The sequence below is a fragment of the Nesoenas mayeri genome (assembly GCF_963082525.1).
Source record: "Nesoenas mayeri genome assembly, chromosome: 2".
Lineage (NCBI taxonomy): Eukaryota > Metazoa > Chordata > Aves > Columbiformes > Columbidae > Nesoenas > Nesoenas mayeri.
This window is the reverse complement of record NC_137543.1, coordinates 64,035,925-64,048,617: the sequence shown is the minus strand read 5'-3', so window position 1 is coordinate 64,048,617 and position 12,693 is coordinate 64,035,925. Positions and strand designations below refer to the sequence as shown.

Here is a 12,693-nt window from a genome sequence, read left to right as displayed (position 1 = left end):
ACACTTTTATTTGAAAACCTTCTGTTTTCTAGCCTGTTTAGGAAGTGCACAGATGAAAGGCTTCTTGCCAAGTGAACTTTCCAGATCACATGCAGAGCAAAATGGGTCAAAGCATTAATTTAAATAGGCCAGTGTGCTCTTTTTACAAAATATTAGACTTAATCTCAGCTCAATATCTCAGCCACGGTGCAGTATGCTACCTCAGCAGAACACATGTCATTACCAGAGGAGACATCTGAACTCCTGGGGAAAGATCTCTGCCTCTTCCCAGCCTGAGCCCCATTTCCCATAGTTCATGGAAGCAGTTCAGGTTTGGCAGATGTGGACCTTCTGCCTTCCCACCACCTCTGGCCACGCAAGCATAACATGGGTCTCCTGCCTTATGTTTCACTCATGGCCTTTACAGGGGAATAGCTGTTAGTATCGCACTACCCTCCTTTACTTTTTTCACATCTTTCAAGGACCTTCCATCATAGCAGACCACCTCCTGAACTTCTTCCTTGTTTTGCCTACTTTTCTGTGAGCACGCTGTAGGCTGCCTGGCAGGAAAGATAAAAAGATTAACTGCATCTTTGGGTCTTCAGAGGCCTCCTTGTGAGTCTGCAGGTACCTGTGCCACTGAGATCTCCAGAGATGGTACCACGAAGGTACCCCTCTGCAGTGCATGGGAGCCACCAAATCTCCACCACGGTCCCAAGTAAGGGCTTATTTAGAGTTAGACACTCTCAAGTGTTCAAGCTAACTTTAAACTCCCAGGATCTCTTCCCATGATCACTTTTCCAGATCCTTCCCTTCTGACTCCCTCACAACACTATCTGAGCTCTCTTGAGTTTTCTTAAATTACATTACCAACTGTGGAAGAACACTACTACCTTGGGAATTAAAAACAACAACTAAAATCACTTTGTTTTGAGTGCTAGAAAACAATGTGCTCTTAGAAACAGTCTCAAATACTCTACATTCCTTGATTATATAGATAATTAAAATTACTACCAGTGCTGAGGGATATGCTCATTTCCATGTTTTTCTCCTTCTCCTCCAAAGTAATTTACATGCAACCCTATGAGATATAGGGATGCTCTGTGACCCTCTTGTCACTTCCCTTTCAAAAGATTTTGGACAAATTAATGAATAACTTCCCCTTCCCTCTTGAAATTCAGTTCCCCAACCAGTCTCCCTTCAGCCCTCCTTCCTGCAAAACAACGTTATTTGTTTTCAGCTTCGAGAAGGCATTAAGGGCGACAGCACAAAAAGGTAAGAACAGAAGTGAAAAGCTCAAGGTGATCCAACTCGACAAAGAAAACACAACTGAACAAACTGAGATAACCCCTGACATCTCTTCCACCCTAGTGGCAAGAAAGCTCTAGTTTATGCCCATACTGAAATCACTCTTTCATTAAGCTGGATGACGCTTGAGTATCAAACCAAATCAGTAGATTTTCTTTCTGAGCAGTAACGTTTGTACTTATACCTCCAACATCAGCACTTTGCTTTGGTTTGGTCTTAAAGCCAAGGGATGCTTTAAATTCAGATGCTACACTAGCTGAACCGTTTTGTGAAATCCAATCTCATCCCTAAACTGCTGCCTATTTCATTTGTAGGTGCAGATGGATGGCACTAGAGTCTTCCCAGGAGACTCACGAGGCAGTACAGAGGCAAATGGAGCACAAAAACGTAAACAAGTAGGCCAGAAACAGCAGAGCTAAAAAAATACTTACACTTGTACAGCAGAGAGTCTCCATGCAGCAAAAAAGAAAGAAAAAAGAATATGAATGGGGAAGACAAAGCAATAGCAGTTCTCAGGAAAGGAGGCAAAACCAGAAGTCACCAAAATAAAGAAAACTAAAGCCAAAACACTTAGAAGTCTTAGCAGGAAAGGTGACATGCAAGAATGAAGTAAAAATCCCTTGCATTTAGAGGTGCTATACACTTTGTGTTTCCAGAGGATAACCAGAGAAGAATGTGAACTCTCTTGCTTTATTTATATTGAGACAAATTCAGGTTTTCAGATGTTTGTTTCCAATATATGGCACTCATCAATGGTGCCAACCTGCCACCTGCTGTCCCAATGCACCGTGTTTGTTCATTTTGCTGGCGCCAGTAGTGAGGAAAAACTGTAATTCTGTTATTTCCTAGTCTGAAGGAAGCTTCTGAATTAAAAATCAGCAGTTGTTTTGAAAAACAGGAGAGTAAGGAAAACAAAACAAAGCTTCTCTTGACAGAAAAGAGATGCAAGTCTATTCTCCTGAGGTTTAAATAAACCTAAGCCCAAACAGCGGTATTTCTCCTTCTCATAAAGAGGTTTAGAGGCACAGCCCTTTCAAGCACGTTTGGTACATTAGAAGAATGCTATTCCATTAATATATCATGACCTTTCCTCTCCCCTTCAAAAAACTGAAAGAAAACAAAAGGAAGCAGCACAGCCATCATATGAAATGAAGCAATGCCATACTCCATCTCTTGTGTGGCACACGAACAATCATGCTCCTCCTTAATTTAGAGTAAGAAAAAACAACCATCAGAAGTGTGGTTCTGTCTTCAAGTTGAATGGGAACTGCTGCTACAACACCACCGCTGGTATTAGCAGAGTGTTTGTGGCAGAAGTCAATGGTCATGGTCTGGATTAAACTTCTCGGCAAGGAAATGCTGCATTTTTAAATGGATATCACGCTGGCGTTAAATTATCAGCAGTGAAACCAGCCTGCGCATAACATGAAGTTCATCCTTTAATTATTGAAGGGATATTAAAGTAGGTTTTTCAATACTTTGATGTTTTCAACAATAATGACCCACTTGTCACAGTTCATACTTCTAAGCTTAACTGTAGCTAAAAGTTTGAAAGATATGATGATGGGCTATCTTTGAACAGCAAGAACAGTGTTCTTGCACACAGCTCCACTCCTTTATATTCCTGCTGTCCTGAGGGACAGGTTGTTTTTTTTTGTTTGTTTGTTTTTAATTTATCTTTTCTTTTACCTTCTGAAACTTTGGCTTTATGCAGAGTTCTCAACTAGTGGTGATTCAGACAAACCTCATCATTACTCTCATTTCTGTATGCTATCCACGCACATACACTCTTAACTCCATTTCCATGCCAGAATCCACATTCTCTTTTCTCTTGCCCATCTTCTATTCTACCATTCACATAGTATCTGAGATTGCTGGAGAGACTGCAGATTTCATTCAGAAACATCTTTAAAACTGAAACCATCTCAAAAATAAATTTATAGCACACTTTAAAAATCAATCTGCAACAGGGTTTCTCTTTCAGATGGCCATTCTTGGTAGTACTCCAGTGTGTTTTGTATATTTAATGCATAGGCAGGAAAGTGATTTATATTACACAAGCAGCTGGAAATGTGATTAGGACCAAAGTACAAAGCAGTATATATGTAACAGGAAGCAATTCCAGGATGTGGGGAGTTTACAGTCTAAGGTCCCAATCCAGTAAGGGTTTACAGTAGCTCCCACACTTCACAGATCTCACCTGAGTGTGACTACTGCGCCACTTAAAAGTTAAAAGGTGTTAAACAGCTCGTGGGTGTGGAGTAAGGAGGGAGAAGGAGAAGAGGGAAGCAGGCAGCAGGTTAGACAAGGAAGCACCATTAAGCAAAGAAAAGGCTGAGGGACTTGCATGAAGTCACTAAGGAATCTGGCTGCTCTGCAGGAAACCTAATGCCAGTCTTCAGACCCTTGATAATGAGGACACCCAACCCTCCCCTTCATTTGTTCTCAGCATAATTGCAAAATAAAGTGGTCTGCCTCCCAGCGCACACAGGCCCATTGCTAAAGCCAAAACGCCAACCCACAGCCAAAAATCCCAACCAAATTCAACCCAAACAAAACCAGAAATTGGACTGGGGAATCATAACGATGTACCAACTGGGAATGAGCTGTCAGAAAAAAAGTGTTTTCAAAGATTCTTCCAGAACGTATTAAACCAGTGCTAAATTGTTTCAGCTATATGTATTTTGTGGGGCATGCCTTTTTTAAGAAAGAGGCATAAGAAAACAAGGCATTTTATCACAAGCCCTGCTATTTTCTTTTCCTGTAAGGAATTCTGACCTCTAAAGCTTCCATGACACCGTCTCAGTCAATCAACATCTCCCATACTTCTTCTAGTCTCCTACCTACCTTTGACAGAGGTGTCACACACCTGTTGTCTCATTAAAAAGAAAAAAACCCCAAAAATCTTCAGGTATGCTTTATAAAACAGAGTAGTAAATTGACCCACTTTGCTTTTTTGCATATGAATCTTTGGGCATACAGGTGTCTCTCCATCTGCATAGAAAGTCTCAGAAACCAGAAAGCTGCTATTGCTTACTTCAACTGCTGAAGATCTTATACCATGATTTCCAGGATAAAACCCTCAGCATGGCTTGGAGAATTTTAGCTATGTACTTCTCACTAGCAGCGATGGTAACCTGAATCACTGTCCTTAGAATCTCCCCCTTGAGTGCCATTGTCCTTGGAAAGTTAAATGCAATGCTAAAACCCCTGACAGTTAATAGAGTATTTTACAGGAGAGCAAAGCCACCAACACATTGTTTAGAAAACAAGGCCAAGCTGCAATATAAACTGCTTTTTTTTTTTTGATCCACCTGTCCTGAATGTAGCAGCTATACATTTTTACACCAGCAGAGGATCTAGTCCTGACCTTATATTTCAGAGTTCTGTCCTCTATATGGAAGTACATAAATATACATATTGAATATAAATATAGCATACAAATAATCCATACATGAATTCAAGGCAACTGTTTATTTCTTTCCCTTTCTCAAGAGCTGAATTTCTAGAGAAAAAGCTGTGGTTCAGAAGTAATTCAATTAGTTTCATCTCAACCAGCCTGACCTTTAGAATTACTCTGTACAGTAACATTTTCTCAAAGAAGTAGCACTGCAGTAAGATAAGCTCAATAGATTTGCCCTTGAGCTCATTTCATTTTCCTAGCTGAGAAACCTTTGCTCTTCTACTTGCTGAGATGTGGCTCATGTACGCTGTGATATCTCGCCAAGTATTTTAACATATTCTTTTAATTAATAATTCTGCACTTGCATCTTTCAAGTAATGTTAAATTCCTGCGTGTATATATATACAAAGCTTTTATTACGAAGAGTAAAAAACAGATGCATGAATAAACTGAGCAGTTCCTAAAACTATTAAACTGAATCTTTTATTTCATGTTCTGAATGAATATCCTGCAAGGAACTCTGCACGCAACTCCCACCTGCAAAAGAAAAAGCAGTTCTGAGTATCATCAGTTCTGTTTTCCACTTGCTCATGAAGAGGCTAAGAGTGTCTTCTACAGCAGCTGGGCTTTAAGACTAACAAAGAGGATGCTTCCAACTAATTTATTTTACTTAAAAACTAAGTGTAGCATGGAGAGCTGCTGCAGATCAGATGGTTGCTAGTCATTTTTCACTACCTTCTGCTGGAAAACACTGATGCTCATGGCAGGGGGCTGGACTAGACAGTCTTTAAAGGGCCCTTCCAAACCAAAACTTTCTATGACTTCATGAACAGGAACTGTTGTATCTCCCTGCCCTACAGGACTGAGAACCAACACAACTTCTGCATCTCTCCTTCCTCCTGACAACACGAAGTGAACAGCTACCAAAAGGATAAGTAGTCAGGCAAAAATGACCAGTCATCTTCCCACCATCGTTAGACCATCTGGGGACAGATGAAGCAGTGACAATTCAAAGGGGAAACACTACAGGGAGACTCATCACAGCGAAACAGATACACTTTACCCTGTATAGGGAAGTGGACCAGTAGCCTTCCTGCTCAGAATTTGATGGGAAGTTCTACCCTTGAAAACCCAGGCATACTTGAGCTGCCGATATTTTCTCACTGAAGTTTGTCTCAGACATCTTTCTAGCATGCACACTAAATCTACATACCTCTCAGCCACTTAGAGATATGCTTTGTGAACTTAAACATTAAAAAATCCCCAAAACAAAAACCTCCTTCATTTAAAGTCCTGTCAGGAACTAGTATATCAAGATATCTCCCTATTAAAAAAATGATATATTTTAATAGGCAACTAGCAAATATTCTAAGATCCTGCATAGAAAATATAAATACTTGAGGAGGCAGACATTTGGTTTTGAAACTAGAGTTTCTTCTCTAAAACAAACAGATAAACAGGGTCAACCATAATTACCCAAGAGAGGATGGCAAAACTCAAGGCTCGCCAATGGAGAGCTAGCACCTAAGTGTGGCTTTTAATAATGCCGCTTGATCAGACCGTCATGGGACAGCACGTGAGCCCAAGAGGGGCAGAAAGAGCATGAAAGCGGAGGAAGATGCCTGCCCTGCAAAGCAGAACTGCACACCCACAAGCAAGGAACTAATTGCTGGCTGGCAACGAGGCACCAGATTCTGCAATTGCTCAGAGTATATAGGTACAAACTTGCCACGGACTACCTAAATACCATGGGTATTGGAAATGACCTACAGCTAAAGCGTACAAAATAAATAGGTTCTGATGAGCTTTGATTGAAACTACTTTGACTTTTCAATTGCTTTGTCTTTCTATCCCACTCAATCCTTTCAGTTTCCTTTAACATCTACTTACTTGAAGGTTTTTTGCACCATTTTCGGTGCTTTTGGTTTCAGATCAGTATTCCAATCCTGTCACTACTGACTTCAAAAATCCACAGTAATTTGATCTTTACAATTTCACAATGGGGATTTCGCTGACCTGAATAACAGCCAAAGAATCTATTTACCTCTACGTTCCCCTCTAGTCAGAGAAAGACGTTTTGAGAGGAAGCCTGATAAATTTATGAATAGCACTGTGCGCTGCAGCTGTTCGTGATAGCAGGGATGAGACCTGATGACTTGGAAGCTGTATTTCTAGCCTTTGAGCACTAGGCACTCTGGATTTCATTTATTTATTTAGAAGTTCGGATTCCAGGAATCTAGCTCATCCTAAACTCATTTTCCTTGACAAAATAAAGCAAAATCTAACAGTACTTAGTAACTGCCTGCCCTAACACAGACCTTCCCTACTCTCATCCTGTGACTTTTCCTTATCCCTGAAACATGAGGTGTGAATTTTTCAGAGGAAAAAAATCGCAAGCTTCCTGCTCTTGTGGTGAAGTGAGAACCATGAACCACTCTCAGTAAGACAGACCTGTGCATGTGCTGCTTTTAGTAGGCTCTCCAAATTTCAGAGTAAACAAGAATCCCCCACACAACACAGATGAGTAACTTTGGCCAACTTAGTTGAGACACTGAAAAAATCAAAGAGCAGTAAAAGGGACCATGCAACCTATACAGAAAACTCCTCAACTACCTGGGAAGGTCAGCTTGCCAGATATTAATTGAATCAAGAAGCATTATGGCTGCAGACAGATGTGCTCTACAGAAATGTCACCATTAGAGGTTATTCTTACACTGTCTGCTGTTGTCCCTCTGCCAAAGGTTACAGAATCTACATTTTGGCAAGAGCTCTTCCAAAGGAGCTCTTGCTAATCTGCCACAGGAAATGATGAGCAGCCTCTGTTAAATAGGCTGTGGAAAGATGAATTCTGGATCTATTTATGTTGAACATTGATTGACCCCACAGCTCTGCTAGCAAAAGGGACCACGCAATTGTTCCTTGATCCAGCCCATGCAAAGGGGCTTTGTCCTCATAACGTGTGAATTTTACCTTAAGTAGGTAAGTGAGCGCTCGGGTGATCCCTGTCACTGGCTGCACGGGCGAGTGCTGCCTGACAGGGCAAGCAAACCAGGTAGAGACAGTCACCTATGTCACCACATCAGTTGAGCTGGATGGGTGTCCAGCAGCAGGCTACAGTCCCGCTTAAAACTGCTGCAGGGAGGTTAAATTCTCCAGACCAGCGTTTCAGTGAGTGCTTTGTTACTGAACTCTCCTTTCCATGTGGCTTTTTGACAACACATGAAATTAAATGATGGAAACTCAGTATCAGTAAGACAACTACTGCCATGAAGGATGTAACTATACTCCCTCTCCTCCATCCTCAATACAAATCTGGGTCTGCTAAGACAAAACAAAGCATCAGTATTGTGGGAAGACAAGCTCCTGACACAGAAGTACCACAATGAACACAGAATAACCAGCAGATGCACTTCACAATTCTTGTTTCAACCTAAGCAGAAATCTGCCTCCAATTTTACACCTTCTTTCTTAATCAAGCATGTAGTGCTGTTACTAGAAGTAGTTTGTCACATTCTTCATTTACTTCATATTGTGCCAATAATGTACCCTAGATTATGAGAGACTGCTTTAAGCTCTAAGAAATCTCAGCTGGTTTAACAAAAACATACTTTATATCAATTATCCATCACCTCCTTCCACTCAAAGAGAGCAACTGAAAGACACTGAAAGCCAGGTTTCTTTTAAAGTGTTTCAGCTGGGAACACATAACTTCTCATGAGCCTGAAGGAGACTGTAGTCTGTAGTCTATACACGAAACAGGCATTGAATAGACACAGATAAGGACCTCTAAGGGCAGTGAGGATGCTGCAAAACTTTATCTAAAGGAACCTAGGAAAAGACAGGTAACAAATATTCACAATTAAAATTAATGCAATCCTAATAGTGAGGCTAACATATAAACACACAACTTGCAAATAAGGTATTTACAAATGCTGCAAAATTATCACACCGGCTCCCTCTGTTTCTCACTTTCTCAGCCCAGGCACTGGATGGGGAGCAATGCTGGCACCCTGTTGCGCCCCTCCTGGTGATGTTTTAATAAACTCTCCTAATTTAGGGTGAGTCAGAAATATTACTGCCCTCCCACCGAAGTAGATTTGCTCATATGCCTGTGATGAAGCCTTTTCAGAAGCCAAGAATACTCTTGCATACCACAATGCCAGTTCCTAGCTTCCCGCAGAGCGCTGTATTTACTACACATCAAAGGCCCGTTTCTGCTAATGCACACAAGAGGGAAACTCAAGTGTCACAATCCATTTAATCCGGCATTCGTCCAGACTGCTGCCTTTGCCCTCACCCCTGCCTGCTTGTTTCTGCCGCTCAAGATTTGCTTTGTGAACTAGTCAGTCTATGAACTATCCTGGGAAAGAAAGCCTCCGTAAAAAGCTTCATTTTCAGCTGAATCAATTCCCACACCCAGTTTGCAGCGAGGCTGTGCGAGCACTCATACGAGTGTGAACGTCTGGATAGAAAAGACAGAGCAGTGTACAGGAGAATGTGGAAATGCTCTTTTTCAGCAAGAACAATGATTTTTGCTGGCTTAAGCATGTCATAGAGCTTTATTTGTAGCACACGAGAACATAAGGAGTCCAAAAGGAAATGGGGTGTTACGGCATAGCTATTCAGTCCTTCAGCCAAAAAGCTGACTATCTATGCCCAAGGCAGTTCTGCTGCAGGTAAACAGAGAGCAACAAGAAGGAGATGTGGCAGTATGTCAAGGCATACCAGAGAATCTCTCATTTTTCTTCCTAAAGTATCAGCACATTTGCACATACGAGTCTGTATCGTGATCTCCTTCCTCTGGTGAAAGCCACTGAAGAAGCTTCTCTTGTTTTAATTCTAAATTGTTTTGGATGAATGGATGGGGAGAGAAAACCTTTCAGATGGTGTTTTGGGAGGTGTTTTGTTTTGGTTTTTTTAAATTTAATTCTGGTGTGGTGAGTGCAATTTCTCTCTTTTCTTTGAAAACACTGAGGTCCATTCACTCCTTATCTTTAAGAACTCTCAGGTTTATAAATCTTCACCTGGATACTGGGCTAATCTGCTAAATCTTTGACAAAGGTCAGTTAGTACATTCCCAGGAAAAAGCGCACATTGCTGATCTAGAAGTGTTCTGCTACTACTGCAAATTTTCTTCTCCACTCTAGAGGTAAAATGTATTGTTCAATAAAAACTAAAACAATAATATATAGCTCATGGGATTAGTTTTTTCAAGCTTTCCTCCATAAAAGTCGTAGAACCATCTTTATGGTTAAAGTTAGAAACAGATAAGAAATGGCTAAGATTCAATATTCATCACAGGCAGTTCTTTTCTACTAGCTACAAGCATTTTTGTAAACATGTAATTTACCATCCAAGCATTTCAATCTTACACTGAAATGCTTTAAGGAAGATTTATAAGCAGACTTGTGTATTACAACCGACAATTCCTTTACATGTTTCAAACGATTTCCTTCCATAGCTCTTCATAATACAAATAACCTCTGCTTTGCTCTAAAAACAATACTTATCCTCCTGTATGCTTGTTGCTAACTATAGCAAAAAAAATATATTGCTGAAATGGATATTTTAAAGATTATGAGTACACAGATTTCTAGTAAAAACTTATTTCTTTCAAAATTTTTCTTCAAATAGTGGCTCAACTCTGGTGATCTTCTTTTAGTTATCTGGAAGGCAAACTAACATTCAAATAGCTTAAAAAAAAAAGCTCTAGAATGTAACTGTTAAACACACTCTAACAAAGATGTTTCATTGCCTTTTGGTGGGGAGTTGAGTACCATTTAAGCTCTCTTACTTCTGCAGAGAACTAATGGCTATGAAGGAATAAAGTACAACCAGAAGCACTACGCAAAATCAAATCAGTTAGTATCTACCTACACAATTACACATAACAAGATACATGATATTCAATCCCAGTAAAAAAGCATGGTTTAGTTTTTAAATGCATACATTAGTTTCAAATGTGTCACTCCTATCATATATGCACAGAAAAATTTAGAGAAACTGTACTATTCATGATTCATTATTGAATTTAAGCTCTGAAAAGCAGGCCATGGTTTTTCCTTTAATCTGAGAACAGTAAGTAATTTTCTGCATAAAGATTTTTATTTCCATCTTACTTGCACACAACTTCTATCTAATGACTTATTATCATCAACATAGCTCTAATTAAACATAGATAACTAAGACAGCTGTAGAAAAGGAAACACCAATTTACTGTACTGCAGCTCAGGGAGATCAGAAGTTCCCTGGTCCATAATGTTGCAGCTATCACGTCCTATGCTGAACCACTCAATCGCTCCCAGAGTTTTTCAGAAGTCATTTAACAGACTAGCAAATTCTGGTATGACTGACAAATCTTTCATATTAGGGGCTCTCTGGCCATCATTAAAGGTGTATAAGAATTACAACCTAAGTTGAAGCTAATCAGCTTTAACTGCACAGTTTGCTATTTAATAAGACCTAATTCCCATAATGGAAAAATACTACAAATAATATTTAAAAGCTTTTTTTTTTTTTTTTCCCAGTGGGGCATTTCAAGGGCCTGTTTGTGATGTTTCATTCTGTCTTGTCTGTGTTGTTCATACATATCAAACCTCAAAGTGAACGGATGGCAACTCTCTAGTCTCGCAGGGAAACCTCCTGAGCCCCAGTCACTCTGCATCCTGCTGGAGCACAGGTGGGCAGGCGGTGGAACACTCCACTGCCTGTTTGTTCACTCTGTCATCAGCACTGGAGATTCCAGACCCCTGTTCTGTCTGTCACATCTTCCAGTTTCAAAACATGTATATGAACAAATAGCTCATAAGTATTTTATTCCAAATAATCGACCTCAATTATAGTCATTCCCCTCGTTTCAGTGCTATATAATCTACCTGCAACCATAAAGTCAAAACTGAGTCTAGATCCAGTTTTTCCCCAAAGTTGTTCAAATACCGCGCCAAAGGAGGGTGATACATAAAAACATACTGTTGTATACATTGCCTTGGCCAGAATAATGATCCTCAACAGGCTTGCTGAAGACAACAAGAATGAAGACAAGAGTCTTGCTGAAGATGATGGGTTTGAAAAGTTAATCCAGTTTTTCAAATGGAGAAAAAACGAGCTTCCTCAGGATGATGGTCCAAGATCGGTGTCTCTCATACAAGCCCAAAATCTCTCCTTCCCCAGACATCTTGACAAATAGTTGGAGAAAACTGACAGATATTTATGGAAAAGAAATGACTTAGAATAGGAGAGTTTTTCCTGGCATCTCAATGACTTTGATTAGCCTCATCTAATATTCCATAGTCTTTTGAAAAATAGGGGGCCAGGCTCCCAAACATGCCCAAAATCAAGCTGCAATTCAAAGTGTCAGATCTGTGGTTTGCAGAATACATAGCCAGGTGCACCATCTACTCACACAGCTAAGATCTGTTTCAGCATTACACTTTGTAATGCTTAGGGATTTCCAATGGCCAAACAAGGCAGTGTTCTGGATTAGTGCCATTTTGGAAGTGGGATCTAAATAGCTATTTCGCATTTAAGATTAAAAATAAATCAAAGGAAATTAGGTTCATAATTATAGTTCATAAAACCATATGCTTCTCTTTCTAGTAAAACGTTTCAGCATATCTGTTTCCTGCACTGACTAGTTCACAAAGCATTCACTGCTACCCCTTCAGAATGTTCCTCATACCCATGCAAACATCTGTACGACACTTAAAAACTGCCACAAATCAGGTTAATTTTTCCAAGACAATATCTGAAATCTGTATGATTTTCCCATAGCTAAAACACGTCACCTGGAAATCGCTATCTTTGCAGTTACGAACTAAGATGCTTTTAGTAGCAAGAACTCAGAAAACTAGCTCAGTAAAAACCCCTGTATTAGCCCCTCTGGGCTGTATTTTTTTACAACAGCAACCAATATCACTTGCATCCAGGATGCAAAAAGCAGCTCTGAAAAATGGATTAGTTTTTAATAAACAGGTTCTTTAGCACTCAGATTACTGTCTTGTGTT

The 12,693-nt window shown here is 40.0% G+C and overlaps 1 protein-coding gene across 2 annotated transcripts in view; it reads right to left on the bottom strand.

Annotated features, from left to right (window-relative positions):
• The window catches only part of CARMIL1 (capping protein regulator and myosin 1 linker 1), a gene marked incomplete at its 5' end in the record, with an annotated part of 194,315 nt that overhangs the window by 26,161 nt on the left and 155,461 nt on the right, over positions 1–12,693 (bottom strand). The gene's annotated exons all lie outside the window — the stretch shown is intronic.